General features: G+C 40.5%; 1 long non-coding RNA gene across 1 annotated transcript; it reads left to right on the top strand.

Moving 5' to 3' along the window:
* The first annotated feature begins 441 nt into the window (after positions 1 to 441).
* On the top strand, positions 442 to 2,615 carry LOC128135576 (uncharacterized). The gene is made up of 3 exons (XR_008233141.1): positions 442 to 572; positions 692 to 788; positions 2,458 to 2,615. It is a non-coding gene; the product is annotated as an uncharacterized LOC128135576 (long non-coding RNA).
* The last annotated feature ends 5,899 nt before the right edge of the window (positions 2,616 to 8,514 follow it).

Genomic DNA, 8,514 nt, shown 5'->3' with positions numbered 1-8,514 from the left:
ATTTCCCCAAATCTTAAGTTGTGTGTCATTTTAATGCTGCAAAATGTAAGTAATGATCCTTGCATACATCTTTCTCAATTAAGTGTACAGTGGATGTCTTCTCCTTCAACTAGTCTGGAGCTTAAAAATCAGCTTAAAAATACTGGATAGAATAATTTTTGCGGAACATAGCCTCAGTCCACTTGGAAGAAAATTAGATTGTTTACACAAGTCTTAATGTAAGGCACAAAGAGAGCCCAAGGTTCTGAGTGCCCAAGGATGCTCTTTTAAAGTAGGTTAACAGGCACATAAACACCATGTAATGGCATAAGGACTCCCCAGAACATCTTCAGAACAGCAGTATTTTATATAAGCCGCTGTTTTCATGCAACCTCAGCTAGCGTTGTGCTGCTCTTTACAGGATGGGGTGAGTGGTGTTGACTTTGGCTGTGTGGGCTTAAATATGTTTCTAATGTGCGTGTCAAATAATTACCTGTTAAACAGACTGCCAATCTGGATGAAGCCAATGCTTCCAAAGAAGATGAAATAAAAGCTTTGGTGATACAGTCCTGCCATGAATACGATCCAATCAAGTAAGTGTTGATTATGTGAAAGCTGTTCTTTGAAGATTGTTGAAAAATTGCAGAGATGTGTGTTTTAACAAGAGACACACATGCATACCTTTTTTCTTTTTTTCCCCAAAAACTTCTAGTTCCATGAAGAAACCCTTGGGTCCACCTCCACCATCATATACTTGCTTTCGTTGCGGGAAACCTGGCCACTACATAAAGAACTGCCTGACAAATGGGGTACCATTGTGGGGGACTTCTGGTGTTACTTAGTTTTCAATTGTTTCACCTTGGCAGTTACGTAACAAATACATGAATACTCATATTAAGAATTGTTTTTCTTGGGGTGAAATGCAGAGGTTATATGGCAAAGTTGCAAAGCCCTTCAAAATTCAAGGGGAAGCTGGAATTATAAAGGTGAAATTTTCTTTCTAGGTTGTAGACATTAAATACATCCATGGATCTTTCTCTGTGAACTTTCATGCATATTTTTATATAGTTCTGTATTACTGGAAATTTTTCTGTTTTCCACTCTTTTTAATGACAGTTCACAGTTTTTATTATTTTGTATAAAACCAAGACATTTTTCTTGACCCCATCTATTGAATATTTGCATGTTTTAATTACACTAAGTCCCTGGTTGAGTATTGATGCCATTTCACATTAGTCACTGAAGGTATACACGTGAGGTATGAATTCAACCTTCACTTATACACGGTGAATGTAGGTTTCTCCAGTGAGTGATTCAGAGCACCAGATTGTTGAAAATATTCTGATAAAGAAATTAAAATCCAATTATATATATATAAGAGTTTGGTTTGATTAAGAAGTAGAAAATTGTGAAGCATAGGTATGGGAGTGTTAAGTTTGAAATGTAGTCATAGGAACTTAGGAACTTTAGAAAATGTACTATGTGTGACTATAAGAATTCAAGTATTGTCTAAAATCAGTTAACCACAGAAACTTTGACAAAGATTTGTTGGTTTGTAGTGTTTTGTTTTAGGAAACTAAGGAAACCGTCATGGACACCAGTTTGTTGCTTGGAAACCCCCTTACCCCTCCCGTCTCGATCTGAGTATCGAGGATTCCAATCAGTAGAGTTAAGTGAGATTAACCAATGATTGTTTTAACATAAGAATATTAATAAGATGGTGTGACTGAAGGACCAATCATTATAAAGGTTAAATTTAAGAATAGACATAGTATGCATTTTTATGTAAACTAATATAGATGATGGTGAGAATCATAGTGCGCAGAATCACCTGAGAGGTCAAGAAGCGGACAAGTGAGGAAGACTGTGGAAGACCACCAGAGGGCTTCTGAAGACCACCAGAGACCTTCACTGCGCTTGCGTAAAGGACATTTACATATGTTAATAGTTTCCCGGAAAACTAATGATTATGTATAATGTTTCTCGGAAATCTAGTGAATATGTATAACAGGTGTGTATTTAACTGTATCGTTAGACAAGACAGGTGCACACGATAGGTGGAGCGATCCCCCGTGTGCCCAGCGCTGCAATAAAGGAGTGCCTGCTTCTTAACTTCTCATTGCTGTTAAGGAGTTTTATTCCGGATTTTGGCAACAAGATTAAGCTCTCACTCTGAATTGTGCTTTGGAGGAGGAGCAGCAGGTTTGTGTCTCTTCTCTGAGTGGATGGTGAGCTAAGGGATATGTCAGCCTTAAGGAACCTGAAGTTAAGCCAAAGAATGTCACTCAAGTTCAAAACTCTGCTCAAGCCTTTGGAACATCCTGGCTATATTCATGTAGGAAAATAAGTATTTCAGTTGAGCAACCCTTACACTAGGTAAAAGGAGAGGATTAAAGGCTTTTGCTGCTTAAAATAATCAGGGAAATGTCATTTTAAGTGTGGGTCTTGAGGTACGTCTGCCTCTCTTTTCTTGAACAGGACAAAAATTTTGAGTCTGTTCCCAGAATTAAAAAGAGCACAGGAATTCCACAGAGTTTCATGATAGAGATGAAAGATGCCAATACAAAGGGTGCTATGCTGACAAGCTCTGGAAAATATGCAATGCCAACTATTAATGCGTAAGTAAGGAACTAAGTGGACTGACCAAAAAGTGAACGAGAGAAACCACGCGTAAATATCTTGAGTGGCAATGCAACCAAGTTGGCCAGCGTCTGTCATTACAAGGGAGGAAGCACTGTCATTATATCTTAACCTGAAAATCTGTGACACTTCCTAATATTAAAAGAGGGTGGTCCTGCTGTTCGTGCCCCTGGAAGTTGGTTAAACTTGTGGTATGCTAAGAATCTGCGTTTCTGCAAAACATTTCAGTAGTGTTTACAGTGGAGTCGTTCTCCTTGAAAGCTCATTTTGCTTCTGTTTTATGTTTCAAAGGCTTCTTGCCAAATTTAACAGGTAGCTGTTGGACTGAGATTTCCTCCCCCTCTGACTTTTATTAAATCCCATGTGTGAAACAGACTGAAGTTTTCCTGTTGCTATAAACTAAGAAAATACTACCATGTGCTGACAAGAGTGGCTGTTTTAAAATGCACTTGGTAGCACTTCTGGTTTTCCATCATGGATCTCCTTTTGTAGAAGCTGTAACACAGATTTCTTCCTTTTATAAAATGTAATTACTCAGAGACTACCTTTGTCCTGAGCCTGCAATTTACATTTATCCTCTGGCAAAGGAGAGGTGGGATTCATTTCACCTGATTTCTAGCTGTCACAAATTATTTTTCTAGTCTGAGCCTACTTCTTAGTTGATCCAATGAATGGGAGAGTTCTGCAGAAGGAAAGTTGTTCCTCCCTCCCTCTTCTAGTGTTGTGGCTATAGAAAAGTAGTTTAAACTAAGCGCCTGTGTTTTAGAAGGCTAATGTGGAGTGAGAAGAATTCCATTTCCTATCTTCCTTTGATAAAATCCAAAGCTTGGAAAAGTTTTCCTTTACCCATCTTTAACTTGTTTCTTTTTCCTTCCCCACCCCTCCTCCAGGGAAACATATGCTAGAGGAAAGAAGGAAGAGCCTCCCTTTTTACCAGAGGAGCCGTACTTCTCCTCCTCGTCCTCAGATGATCCTGTTCCAGATGAGTTGTTACGTCTCATTTGTAAGGATATAATGACTGATGCAGCTGTTATTCCCTGCTGTGGAAACAGTTATTTTGATGAATGTAAGTGTTACTCCCATATTTGTTGATTCAAAACATCACATCTGATCTTCTGAAAGCAGAAATAGGAGATAACGAAATAACTTCGTTACCAGTTCTATTTAATATTTAAGTATACGCTGAATATGAAAGCGCTCTTCTCATATAAAGGGGAAGAAAAAGCCAGGAAGCTTTTCCCCCTTTTTTACTTATCTAGTTAAATCTTCTTTACATGTGGAAGGATGAGTATGAGACGAGTGGCTAACTGTGCAGGTGATTACAGTATTAGATATTGAATGCGTTTAGTTTGTCCACAGCCTTTTCTCTCATTCAAAATTATATAGCCAACTCTGGGGACTTACGGTGGTCTGCAACAAGCGGATAGTTAGGCATTTAATCCACATTCTTCTCCACGGGCGAGTTCGTTAAAACCTTCAGAACTCGAACCTACTAATGTTTTTTTGAGACGTGTTTTATTCATTAACCTTGAGGTTGGGGACTTCTCACTGTATTAGATAGTGGGAAAAAGACTAGTTGAAACATCAAGACACAGCCTATGCTACATCTTCAGATGTTACAATAGTGAAATTTCAAAACTGTATAGTTATTTGCTGCATACTAGAAATTTTTTACACTATTGAACATTTATAGCTTCATGCTCTCAATTCACGACCATATTCACCCAGTAATCTTATATGTGTTTTTATAATTGATTAGAACACCCAAAACTTCCTTAGTTTGGCTAAATACAATTTTGATTATTCTAATTATACCCAGGTATTAGAACAGCGTTACTGGAATCTGAGGAACATACGTACCCAACGTGTCATCAGACAGATGTTTCGCCTGATGCTTTAATTGCCAACAAGTGCCTACACCAAGTAACATGATGACATTTACGTAAAGTGCTTGTAAGAAAAGGCTATTTGTAAAAAGCTGAAACAGAAGAAAATACTAATTTACATCTCCTTAAGCAAGGCGTAATTGAATAAGGCTAAATTTACATTTCAAATACATTATCTGTTGTTGTCACAGAAGCTTACAACTCTTCAGAGACAATCTTGCAAATTCAGGTCATGCTTTTGTTTAACGTGATTGCCTCACTTTCAAATTCAGTGTTAACACTGAAGTACTTTAAATACAGTTACTCTGAGTTACCAGTCATTAGCATCAGTGTTTAATGTGATGTGTTCATATATCTGTGTGTTGGTTTCTTTTAGGACTGATAGCATTTACAGGAATACACAAGTAATTTTCCTCTGTGAAGGCTTTTGTTTGTATATCTGCTGAAGTTTCATCTTACCTTTTTTGTAAATGTTTTTCTGCCTCTAGGCTGTGAACAACTTCAAAAATGGAATTGGCTACACAAAAAGGCTCCGTCAGCAGATTTGGCAGCAACAGCAGCAGCAGCCGCCACTGCCTCCACCACCACTCATGAGTGTTACACCTCCCGCTGCTCTGGTGACTGCCGCTGAACCTTCTACATCTTCCTCTCTGTCAATCAGCAGTTTGTTGGAAGAGAAGGTAAGCTTTCTTCCAACATATGCAGCGATTCTTATATTTTAGTAGAGCTTATTTTCCAACTGTCTGCATTTATTCACAAGGGCTATCAGGTTCCTGTGCAAAGACAGCCAGCAATAGCAAGTTGTCTGGGCCCCCAAGGACAATCAATACCTACCACTGGTAAGGAACTGTAACTTTAGAATGTCTTTTAAAAAATTATCTTCAGATAAACTGAATGGGATTTTTTGCTTTTTCCTCTCTCCACTCCAAAAGGTCATCCAGTGAGAGCCAGTACAGTTTGCTCAGCAGGTGGCAGACCAGGCTGGGAACTGTAAGTATTCTACAGAAATTCAGTGTATTACTACTTGTAAGCTGTTAAACGAGGCCGTAGCACTTAACTTCTGCAACAGCTGATTTGTAATGAAGTAAGTATGCAGAAGATCGTTGTGGAGAATACAAGTGGTCGTTAATTTTTAAATGGCCTAATTTGAATTGGCTTTAACAAAGGGGATCTGTGCTTGCAGTAAAATTATTTAAAATAAAACTCCAGTACCTGACTGAAAAGAGGACTCTGAAAAAGGAACTCTTTGAGAGGAAACCATAATTACATATCAAAATTAAAAACAATTAAAAGATCAGGTGGAAAGCCACCCTTTTGATTACTGGCTGAACAGGGCTGTAGAAATTGATTTCCCAATAGAAGTCAGCCTGCAACATTCTTTTTCTAACAACTTAGTTGACACTGATTGAGCAAATTCTTGGAAAAGTCAACACTGTTATTTTATGACAATTTTGGGTTTCTTCACATTAGTCAGCCCAAATAGCCAAGCTGCTTTCTCTCAGCTGGAGAGAGAGGAGTCTGTTTTTATCTATTATTGCAGTGTCAGGTCAGTCCTTCCTTTTGGTATATATGTGTTATAGATAGATTGTAAGAGTGCACTGTGTTTATAAAATCTTAAAGATAAATCAGAACAAAACCCAGGATCCATCCCACAGATTGTCTAAAATCTCCAATTCAGTAGCAAGAAAATAACAATTCAGGGGCAAGAGCAGGCCAAATACATCATCATGAGGCAACAGCATAGGAAGCGTACATGGAAGAAGATAAAAGAAGTTTGAGAGAAGATGAGTTAATATCTGTGCCGTACGGGCTGCTGGCGGCTACGGCTGGGCACTGCTCTCAGGCTACCGACCCAGCTTCAAGGCGGAAAAAAAAGTGGCTTTCTCTGAATGCTGGCATCAGGAGCAAGGTGCTTTAACTTGCCAGCCCGTGTCTGCAGGCTTTTTTTAGCATGAGTTCGTGTGGTAGGAATGGAAGGTGTAGCTGGTGTTACTTCAGTGAAGGTCGCGGGGTTTGGGGGTTTTCTTGCTTGGTTGGATTTGGTTTTTTTGTTGTTTGGGGGTTTTGTTTTGTGCTATCAATTTAGGGGGTTCAGGAGCTGATTTCCATTCATTCCTCCTCCCAAGCGATGAGGGTGGAAAAGGCTGGAGTGATAAATTTCTACCTGGCTGGAGGCAAGCCGACCTCATGAATCAGACAGATGCATTCACAGTGAAGGCTCATACACCACCCTGATGGCTGAAGGCAACTCCCTGAACTGTAGTAGTGTGAACTTATCCATTGTCTCTCGGAGTATGCAGGAGAAATGGCTTGCAGCTTTGTGAAGCTATAAACAAGTGACAAAACTTGGAACGAATCAGTTTAACTTCTTGTATAAAATTAGGATCTCTCAGAACAGAAGTACGTTGGAGCTGTTCACTATGGTGGAGAAATCATAGCAAGAGTTGGCAAAATATTAAACTGCCAGAGACTTCTCATTTAAACAGAGGGCTGATGGATGAATAGGTAGTATGCCACGCATGCTACTTTTTCTCTTAAGATCTCTTCTTTGTATATGCCTGGCAGTCTGGTACAGTTGAGAGAGAGAAGTAAGTTTTTTGGTTTTTGTTTTTTGGGTTTTTTTTAATACCAAAAGGGAAACAAATTCTATTGGGCATAGGTAACTCTCTCAATAAAACTTTCCAAGTGCCATTTTCCTCAACTTTTAAGTTGTGAGATCAAATTTTCAGTAATACATGCAAGCAACTGAAAAATATCTACTATTGCCTAAAAGAATTTGCTCTTAGTAATATCTGATGCATCTAATTGATGTTGTCCTTTATGTCAATCTGTAATTATAGCCTCTGTAGGAAGAATGGGGCAATGAAAGGCAGATGGTGGCCTTCCGTACACTGGAAAGATCTTGGATGCTAGCAAAGTCTAAAACACCATTCTTGTGTTGTGCAAACTTTCTGAAGTGCAAGTTGTACACTGAAAGTAATGCGTAAAACATGTAGGAAGTTGCTGCTGTAGGTGTTTTAATTTAGATGTAATGCACAGCAATTAAACAGAGGCTTTCCTTCTGTATTTGTTATGAAAATGATAGCATAAGAAGGAAAATATTCATTATGACTATTTTTACTTATGAAGTGGAAGTTGACAATGCCTATAAACAAGGCAAGGCAAATTAGGTCAAGGCCTAGTTACACTTGCAAGTAAACAGCCGTTCTGACTGGGGAGACTAGTTGATAGGACTACAGTCCTAAATACCCCCGCTCCAGCTTTTTGGAAAATGCATAGAAAAAAGTTTGAAAAATGAGCTCATAGAGAAGGGGGGCAGGGGGAGCCCACTAGATGACTAAAAGCCATGTCTGTAGTTGGATAAAGCTACTCTGAGAGAGAGAAATCCATCTTCCCTCAGTGGAAGAGTAAAGGCAACAATTAGAAATACGGAGCTGCAGTAAGCTACCTTTTTAAAATCAAGTGTTGTAGCTGTCCTTTGAGCCATTCCAGCCATGCCATTCCTCATGCCATTCCAGCCAAAGTGGGTCAGATAGATACCTTAAATAGTTCTAAGCATCTCTTGACTAACCCAGCTAATATTTGAAGTTGTCGGCGGCTAAGCGCTAGATTGAGGCGGACCGGGAGGTCCCCGAGGCCCGGGAGCGCCGGGGAAGGGCGGAGGGACCCGGCCGGAGCCGGCGGCTCTCGCGGGAGAGGCTGCCGCGGCGCGGGCGTTGCCGGGGGCAACCGCGGGAGACTGGAACGGCCCGCAGGAGCGCCGGCGAACAGGGCGGGCAAACAGGGCGTGGCGCGGCAGAAAGGGCGTGGCGCGGCAGTTCGTGCAGGCAGGGCGCAGCCCCCCCCTCTTCCCAGCTCGAGCAGGCTGCTCAAGCGGTGGGTGTCGGCCCGGAGGGAGACCCAGGGATGGCTGCCACTCGGGGGAAAGCCGTTGTTAGGAAAAATATGGCAACGCAGACAGAGGTCCCACGTAAACGTGCAGCTGTCCAGGTCTCTGGCTGCAGGGAGT

The sequence above is a fragment of the Harpia harpyja genome, chromosome 23 (genome assembly GCF_026419915.1).
Source record: "Harpia harpyja isolate bHarHar1 chromosome 23, bHarHar1 primary haplotype, whole genome shotgun sequence".
Lineage (NCBI taxonomy): Eukaryota > Metazoa > Chordata > Aves > Accipitriformes > Accipitridae > Harpia > Harpia harpyja.
The sequence above is the reverse complement of the archived record's forward strand: the minus strand, read 5'-3'. Positions and strand labels throughout refer to the sequence as shown.